This window comes from Triticum aestivum, chromosome 4A (assembly GCF_018294505.1).
Source record: "Triticum aestivum cultivar Chinese Spring chromosome 4A, IWGSC CS RefSeq v2.1, whole genome shotgun sequence".
Classification (NCBI taxonomy): Eukaryota; Viridiplantae; Streptophyta; class Magnoliopsida; order Poales; family Poaceae; genus Triticum; species Triticum aestivum.
This window is the reverse complement of record NC_057803.1, coordinates 746,971,978-746,980,469: the sequence shown is the minus strand read 5'-3', so window position 1 is coordinate 746,980,469 and position 8,492 is coordinate 746,971,978. Positions and strand designations below refer to the sequence as shown.

General features: G+C 45.7%; 1 pseudogene; it reads right to left on the bottom strand.

Moving 5' to 3' along the window:
• LOC123084572 (putative disease resistance protein At1g58400) overlaps window positions 1-6,247 on the bottom strand; it is an 11,664-nt pseudogene extending 5,417 nt beyond the window's left edge.
• Window positions 6,248-8,492: the final 2,245 nt, after the last annotated feature.

Genomic DNA, 8,492 nt, shown 5'->3' with positions numbered 1-8,492 from the left:
GGTGCGACGCTCGGGTGGCATTGCTACCCCCAGGGCCCCCGTCCCGCCTAACCCTGTAGCATTTGACCGCGGGATCTAGCCCTTTGACTTTGCACGGACGGGTGTTGACCAGTGGAACTATCCACCCGGTCGTGTTAGGTCGGCCCATACGAACACTTTAGAGCAACATCCGGGCCAAACCCACAGTAACATCCCCTCCGTGTAGACCCGACGCGTCTGTTTCCCCCCTCCAGGTGCCGGCGGCGGCGCCGTCCGTGTGAGGGGGCACACCCCCGAGACGCGTGCCGCCTCTTCGGACATGCCATCACACTGTACGGCATGTATGAGGGCCCGGTATCCTTTAAATTCGCACTTGAATCGTCTAGCTTCACAAATCCGTGTGAAATCCACATACAGACTAACTCCTCGGCCGAAAACTGATAACCGTATGGGAATATAGAACAATATGAGAAGCACTGCTGTAAATGGAAGGGCAGCTCGTCATAGCAAAGCTTCAAAGATGACATAATGCCACTACTGAGGTGCAGGGATTTCCAATCTTCATTCTTCAGACCGTTAGTCCAATGTTCAATGGTGAGATGCTCTCTTAATAGTGCTCCTGCAGTTTGTGCCGCTAATGGGTTTCCTTTTAACTTTTGTGCTATTTTTTGTCCTATGCCACTTAGACGTTCTTGCTCTTCGTAGTTCTCATCACCAAATGCATGTGCTTTAAACAATAACCAGAAATCATCTTTTTCCAACGGACCTAACTTAATTGGTTCAGCCGTTCCTCTCCTTTTCGCAACAGATGGTTTTCTAGTTGTCATTAGTATCAAATTGTTGTTTGCATTGTCAGACGTAAAAGAGCCAACAGCTGGTCCCATTCGCAGTCATTTTTGTCATCCCAGACATCATCTAAAATAAGTAGAATCCTCTTTGACTTGATATTACCCTTCAAGATCTCCTGAAGCTTGGCAAGGTTGCAAAGCCCTCCACGTGTTTCCTGTGACACAAAATCTAACATCTCCCTTGTGAGCCTCACTTCATCAAAGTTGCTAGATACCCAAATCCATATCTTGTGGTCAAATTGATTTTCCACTGCTGGATCATTGTATACAAGTTGAGCGAGAGTTGTCTTCCCAATTCCTCCGATGCCTACAATAGGCAGAACAGTGACACCACCAGCTGATTTGTGTTCGATTATCAACTTGATAATAAATTTCTTCTCTGCAGATCTCCCGTACATTTTCCTTTGATGAAGACTCGATGTTCTTCGGCATGTATCATAGGTTGTACTCCAGCGGTGATTTGAAGCTGCAACAGAATCTAGCACAGGTATATTTAGAAATCCTCTCACATCCCCTTGGATGCCTTGCAACTGATTAATTAATTCACGTAACTTGCTCAAAAACCCGTCCTTGTTCAAGAGGTTTGTGTTATCCGTGGTGACTTGTGTTGACTCATGACCGATTCTCATCCTTTTTCTGCTGGATGAATTACAAACTGAAAGAGGCATAGCATCTCCAGTAGCATTGCTTATGCTACAAAAAACATATATGTTTAGATGATCCTTTTTCTGCTAGATGAATTACAAACGAAAGGGTTGTCAAGCAGATCATGTAAATGAATTAACAGAACAAGAAGGGGTATAGATGGATGCAGAAATGAGTAAACCTCTGGCTTCATTAAGTAATTAGATTGTTTCCTAAAAGACAAAATTGAGAGACTGATATAATTTGGATGAAAAGTTGGTGGTTTGGCCAAAAAACATATATATTAGATGATCCATTGAATCATAGATAAGCACACAAAATAGGGACTGTGATGCGGTAATTGCACCTTGCAACTAACAAAAGTATTGCTCCAAAATAAAGTGCGCCAGATGTAAAAAGGCATGGATTGTTCATGTAGAGTAGCCAATGGAAATGCATGTTGTTCTTGGGTCCGTAAAACGTACCATGGGGAAGAGTCTTGTGGTTGGTGACTTGGTAGGGCTCGGGGTTATTTCCATACAACTAGCACTTTTGACATGCCTTGACAAAACTCCTGTCCCGTATTTAGTCTTACATTGTACTATTGTGTGACAGGATTTACATTCTGCGTGCACAGGGTTATCATAACCATCTCTTGTCACGACGAAATGGTCCCATGCCTTGGACCGTAGCCTCTTGCCACGGCTGCTACTTGTTGGCTCGATCGAAGCAGGCGTGCCTAAAACATAAGACAAGTATTACTGTTAGCATGGTCCCGTATGAGCATCGTCTAAACCTTAATTTTTTAGATGAACAAGGAGAACATCAACTAAAAATTTTACATTTAGAGAACAAACCATGCGAAAAGTTGCAGGTTAGAGTGCCAACAACAAGACTCCCAGGCTTCACAAGCCCGGGCAGGGTTTATTTTTTTCTCCTTTTTTCACATGGGAAAGAAGCTAAACAGAAGATGAAAGATTTCAGCAAGGCCTACCTACGAAGTGCCTGCCTACGAAGTTCACGTGCATAGTCGTCAGGCAGATTCTTCGCGGCTTGGGACGGTGTGCTCAAAAATGACTTAGCCCACTTCTTTTGCTCATCAGAAAATACTGGCTTGGGCTCGGGCTCTCTTTTCTTCTTGCAGTCCGTCTTCCATTTCTCATGATCAGCAGCCGCGGCCGCGGCAGTTTCCTCGGCACTACGTTCCCAAGGCCTTGTGGGGAGAGGCTTCAGTGATGCCCGTCAGCTCCCTTCGGAACTGATTGTCCGCCAGGACCCTTTCTAAAGATGACTTTCAAATCCTTGACCATATCAAATACCTCAGCACCAGTGCGTTCCGCAGGCTTCGGCCGGTGATCTGCCTTGCCGTTGTAATGCTTGCCTTTCTTTCTTACTGGATGAATTTTCGGAAGAAATCGACGATGCCCAAGGTACACGTTCTTCTTACAATTTGGCAAATGTACACTTTCAGTCTCATGTAAGCAGTGCGTGCATGCATTGTATCCCTTATTTGACAGTCCCGAAAGGTTACTAAGAGCAGGCCAATCGTTGATGGTTACGAAAAGCAACGCTCGTAGGTTAAATTCCTCTTTTTTGTGCTCATCCCACACACGGACACCAGGTCTGCCCCACAGCTGTAAAAGTTCATCAACTAATGGCCTTAGGTACACATCGATGTCGTTGCCGGGTTGCTTCGGACCTTGGATGAGCACTGGCATCATAATGAACTTCCGCTTCATGCACAACCAAGGAGGAAGGTTGTAGATGCATAAAGTCACGGGCCAGGTGCTATGGCTGGAGCTCTGCTCGCCAAAAGGATTCATGCCATCTGTACTTAGACCAAATCTTATGTTCCTTGCGTCAGCTGCAAAATCTTTGAACTCTCTGTCGATCTTTCTCCATTGCGTTCCATCTGCGGTGTGTCTCAACTCTCCGTCCGACTTACGGTCCTCTTTGTGCCATCGCAACAACTTGGCATGCTCTTTGTTCCTGAACAGACGTTTCAACCGTGGTATTATAGGAGCATACCACATCACTTTGGCGGGAACCCTCTTCCTGGATTTCTCGCCCTCAACATCGTCACCAGGGTCATCGCCTCTGATCTTATAACGCAATGCAGTGCATACCGGGCATTCATTCAAATTCTCGTATTCACCGCGGTAGAGGATGCAGTCGTTGATGCATGCATGTATCTTCAGAACCTCTAAACCTAGAGGGCAGACAACCTTCTTTGCTTCGTACGTACTGGCGGGCAACTCGTTATTCTTTGGAAACATATTCTTCAACATTTTCAGCAAGTTTTCAAATGCCGAGTCAGCTACACCTGCCTGTGCCTTCCATTTCAGCAAATCCAGTGTGCAGCCCAGCTTTTTCAGACCATCATCGCATCCGGGGTACAACGACTTTCTGTGATCCTCTAACATGCGATCCAAATTCTCCCTCTCCTTTTCAGTTTCGCAGCGTCTCCGTGCATCAGCAATGGTCCGACCAAGACCATCAACGGTCTCATCACGTGCCTCTTCTTCACCTTCACCTTCCCCTTCACCTTCCCCTTCACCTTCCCCTTCACCTTCAGCATCCTCCATGAAAGTATCACCGAAATGAGCAAGATAGCTTTCATCGATGAAATCATCCCCTTCTTCATCTTCTTCCATTATAACCCCTCTTTCTCCATGCTTGGTCCAACAATTATAGCTTGGCATGAAACCGTGCCGAAGCAGGTGCAGGTGAACTTCTCTTGAGGAAGAGTAACCCTTCTGATTCTTACAGTCAACACATGGACAGATAACAAAACCCTTCTGCTTGTTCGCATTAGCCACTACGAGGAAATCTTTCAAACCCGTAGTGAACTCGCGGGATAGTCGGTTACCGTACATCCATTGCCGATTCATTTGCATTATTATAATATAAAATATATAATTAACCATCATGCATTTGTTAAACTAACTAGCTATAAACAATAGAAATTAAACAATGAACAACACACATGCATATTTTATCAATGACACACATGCATGAAAGGTTCAAGTTGCTAACCGCGATCGAGGAGGAAAAAATAAATGAGGAACCTCAACTGTGGCTCCAACACTTCATATCATGTTTGTTTCACCCTCTTGGGGCATTTCATCAAACACCTTGTGTGCATAAGAGGAACCAAAAGCAAACCTACACCCCCTTGTGAAGCTTGTGAAGAGAAGTGGCACCAAATGGCTAAGTGAGCGTGCTGAACTGGTATATATAGGGGGGGAGCTTTAGTCGCGGTTGGCCTGGCCAACCGCGACTAAAGGCCTTTGGGCACCTTTAGTCGCGGTTGGCCTGGCCAACCGCGACTAAATCCCCTCACGTGCACCAGCTGGCCACCGAGCGCCCTGGGCCCAGGCCTTTGGTCGCGGTTCGTCTGCCGAACCGTGACTAAAGACTTCATTAGTCGCGGTTCCTACAGTTTCGCGACTAATGGGGTTGGACGAAAGCCTCTTTTTCTACCAGTGACAGAACAAGAAGGGGTATAGATGGATGCAGAAATGAGTAAACCTCTGGCTTCATTAAGTAATTAGATTGTTTCCTAAAAGGCAAAATTGAGAGATTGATATAATTTGGATGAAAAGTTGGTGGTTTGGCCAAAAAGCATATATATTTAGATGATCCATTGAATCATAGATAAGCACACAAAATAGGGACTGTGATGCGGTAATTGCACCTTGCAACTAACAAAAGTATTGCTCCAAAATAAAGTGCGCCAGATGTAAAAAGGCATGGATTGTTCATGTAGAGTAGCCAATGGAAATGCATGTTGTTCTTGGGTCCGTAAAACGTACCACGGGGAAGAGTCTTGTGGTTGGTGACTTGGTAGGGCTCGGGTTATTTCCATACAACTAGCACTTTTGACATGCCTTGACAAAACTCCTGTCCCGTATTTAGTCTTACATTGTACTATCGTGTGACAGGATTTACATTCTGCGTGCACAGGGTTATCATAACCATCTCTTGTCACGACGAAATGGTCCCACGCCTTGGACCGTAGCCTCTTGCCACGGCTGCTACTTGTTGGTTCGATCGAAGCAGGCGTGCCTAAAACATAAGACAAGTATTACTGTTAGCATGGTCCCGTATGAGCATCGTCTAAACCTTAATTTTTTAGATGAACAAGGAGAACATCAACTAAAAAATTTACATTTAGAGAACAAACCATGCGAAAAGTTGCAGGTTCAGTGCCAACAACAAGACTCCCAGGCTTCACAAGCCCGGGCAGGGTTTATTTTTTTCTCCTTTTTTCACATGGGAAAGAAGCTAAACAGAAGATGAAAGATTTCAGCAAGGCGCGTGCTAAAGCGCACGTACAAGCTGACTGAAATCATCAACGAATTAAACTAGATTCCGTAACGGCAATGTGCATCTGCTATCTATATTATACACTGACCACCTGAAGAAAGGAAGCTCGGATATATAGATCACAAGTTCACAACTACAGTAGTACAATAATATTTTGCAATGGAAAATCACAAAAAACAGCTACCTAGTCTGCGGTACCTTGTTGGAGCCTGTAGTGGTCGAGGTCGTCGACCAGGTTTCCCGCGTCGTAGAGCACCTCCTTGAGATGAAACAAGAGATCCAGCCAGTGCCTCGTTCCCGAGCGCCCTGCCCTTCACAGCAGAGACCACCATGTGGACTCCCTTGATTTCAGACTTGAGCTCCTCCATCTCGCCTGCGAGCCCGGCTTCGCTGAGCCAGGGATCATGCTTGTCGATCAGGGGGCTTGAGAGGATGGCCAGCGCTAGCCACCCGATCCCGTCCTCCATCCCGGAGATAGCCAACACTATAATGGGCTGGTTGTCGTCAGGTGACAGCCCCACACGGCGGGGAGGCTCCATTCTTCAGCTCCTGAGATAGCCAAGAGAAACCATGAACCTGAATAGAAAAGCTTGCCCCACCCATGAGTAAATATTTCATAGTAGGCTCATTAGACCGTAGATCTCTCTTGGTATATCCAGACAATTGGTAGGAACATAAAACTGAAACATTCTCGAGCTATAAAGATAGTTATTAAATCGTTAGCACCACATAAAAACATTCCCCCTAGAGTAGTTGTTAATACGAATAACACAAACTCTGTTATAGCCATTTCTGTATATTCAATGTACTCTACGGATAGAGGAACTAGTTGAAGAGCCCTCCTTCCAAAGCCTCCCAACAATCATTTGGGTGGCCTGAGAGCGTGTCAACGCTCTGAACACTTCTTCTGGATTTTTTCCGCACGCGTATTCGGCATTTTAGATGAGTCGGCTTTTCGGCTTTGCACCGGTCTTTCTTAGCTTTTTTACAAAAAAAAGTTACGTGAAAAAACACATTTTTTTCATGAGAGGCATGGTTTTACCTCCGCCAAAAAAAGGGGAAATCATGCCCTCGTTTCAGTTTTTTTTCATCCGGTTCTTTTGTGGAAAAAAGTTCGTCAAAACCTATCAACATTGGATCTAGTTTTGAAGATCTCGACGCGATAAATCCAACAGTGAAAATGATTCAAAATTTGGACACACGATTTAAGAGATAAAATATTTTGAATTAATGGATCTATAAAAAAGTGATAATTTCCAGGTTACGACAATTAGTGATTTTGCCGACTTTCTCAAAGCTGACATGGTTTTGTTTGTGCCTAAATGGATTTCATTTTTCTTTTCTTCAATTCAAAAAAGAGAGCCGACTCAAAGACCAGTCGCATCTTGAAGCAAAACCACTCCTACTCCGTGGTGTGGTCTTTTTTCATGCCTCTTTTTGCAAGAAAACTTTTAATGTATTCATCATCAATCATGATAGTGCAACGAATGACAGAAATAATAAAAATTACATTTAGATCCATAGACTACCTAGCGACACCTACAAGCACTGAAGCGAGCCGAAGGCATGCCGCCGTCATCAACCCTCCTTCTCTCGAGCCAGGCAAAACCTGTTTTGGTAGACAGTCAGAAAGTCGTCGTGCTAAGTCCCTGTAGGACCAGTGCACCAAAACAATAACCGCCATCGTTGAAGAGAAGTTTATATATTTCGCAAAAAAAAGTGAAGTTTAGATCAGAAGGATCCAACCTGCAGACACACGAACAAAGACCGGATCCACGTGGATCCATCGAAGACAAACGCCGATTGAGTCTCCCGAGATCCGCCGGAGACTAATCTTCACATGCGCCCTCCGATGACGCTAGAAGCACCACCGAGATGAGGCCTGGGTGGGGTGAATTTTGTTCCATCTTCAGAGAGCCGCCGGCGCCTCATCTCTCTGAGCAGGACACAAACCCTAAATTAGCTGAAAAAACATTAAAAAAACATAGCCCTCCCACCGGCAAGGTCTGAGATCCACCATGCCTCCATGGCCCTAAGGCCACAGGAAACAAGGTAGACCGGCGCCGACACCGACAGAAGGCGGGAGGAACCCTAGCCACCTCTGGATCCGAGGGTTTTTACCCTAGCGGGTTGAAACCCTTCCTTCTTCCTTCTCCTGCAAACTAGGCAGCAACGAAGTGGCAAGGATGCAGTGGTGCTACCTTGCAGGCCGGGGTCGACTCCGGTCGGGAGCAATTTTTTGCGATCTCATCTTGGTGGGCTTCTTCTATAAATATATGTCCTGAGTGCTAGTATCCATGAATCCCTTTTTTTTCTTACTTCTCCTCCCTCGTCTCATATGCCAGCGTTGGGCTCGACGAGAAGATTGCCCGCTCAAGACCTGGATACGGAGGAGATGATGCAGCTCGAGAGGTGGGAGACACTCTCCTTCGTTGTGGTTGTTGCGCAGGTGAGTTGGGACGGGGACAAGAGGGCGGCCGACCACAGGTGTGCCAGTACGGTCCCAAGACAAGGTCGGACGATAATGAGTCCATGATTCGCCCTTCGTCATTCCGGATTCAAAAACCTAACCACTTACAACTCCCATGCACTCCATCCGTTGCCTCTCTATCTCAACCGCCAGTGATCTACAGTAAGTTTCCTTTCATGCACACGTTCCTCTCCCCTTCATCTATGTTTCCCCTCAACTAATTTCATGTCATCACTTCCCCC